The sequence below is a fragment of the Eufriesea mexicana genome, unplaced genomic scaffold, assembly GCF_001483705.2.
Source record: "Eufriesea mexicana isolate 0111107269 unplaced genomic scaffold, ASM148370v2 scaffold5368, whole genome shotgun sequence".
In the NCBI taxonomy this organism is placed as follows: Eukaryota; Metazoa; Arthropoda; class Insecta; order Hymenoptera; family Apidae; genus Eufriesea; species Eufriesea mexicana.
The window spans coordinates 193,933-194,934 of NW_016913305.1; positions in this window are offsets into that span (position 1 = coordinate 193,933).

The following is a 1,002-nucleotide window of genomic DNA, read 5'->3' on the forward strand; positions in this document are numbered from 1 at the left end:
CCGATCGAGCGGTTTATAGGGTCAATCTGAATGCGAGAGGATGGCCGAGCAGGGGAATTCGCGAAGTTCGGAAGCCGTAACTACGCGGCGAATCGATATCGGAAGCGGAACTGAAAGCGACGTTGATATCGGCCCGCGACGTACGGATTCTCAGCGACGATTAAGAGGGATCGACTATCGAACGGCCGAGGAGTCGTGATTTTAACCGTGTTTCCTTCGATACGACGGATTATTTGATTGCACGCTGCCTCCGATTCTCTCCGAACGTGCTTGTCAAACTTTCCCGTTCAAAGTCTCCCTATAGTTCACTTCTAGGGGAAATTAAACAAACGCAATTACGGGATTACTGATTGGAAAAGAACTCTTTCACGCTTCCCCTTGTTGTTCCATACAATTTTTCCTTCTCCTCCAAACTTTTGCTCGAAATTGTTAGAAAAATATAATTTTAGGGGTGGAATTTATTCCATCTTGTTTCAAGAGAGACAAAGTCACTCAGGAGAAAGTTATAGTCACGGATTTTTATCTTGATGAACGTGTTTTCTAGATTTCAAGATAATTATGGATTTTTTAAAATATAGAATCGTGTATTTTATTTTTATATAGTTCGAGAATTAGGGGAATCGATGAAATTTTGAAAGGAAGTCCGCGAGATGATCTTTTTAGTCTAAATTATGGCTGTGTAATCATTTTTACTTTTCTCCCTTTGTTTAATTATAATGTATTTGGGATTTATAGGATTTACTCGATTGTTTAATTTATTTCACTGTTATTATGTATGATAAGACATGTTCAGGTGAAAATTGAATTTTTACAGAAGCTGCTATAATTTTCTCCATTTTTCTCCCTTATTGATATTAGGATTCTGTAAAGAAAACTTGCAACAATAAGCAAGTGATAGTTTCCTACTTCACTTATCAAAAATAAAAATATTTTCGTCTCTTTTCTATCATAGTAACTCAGAAACCATATTAAATGACAATTCTTCAATATAATATAAGAATT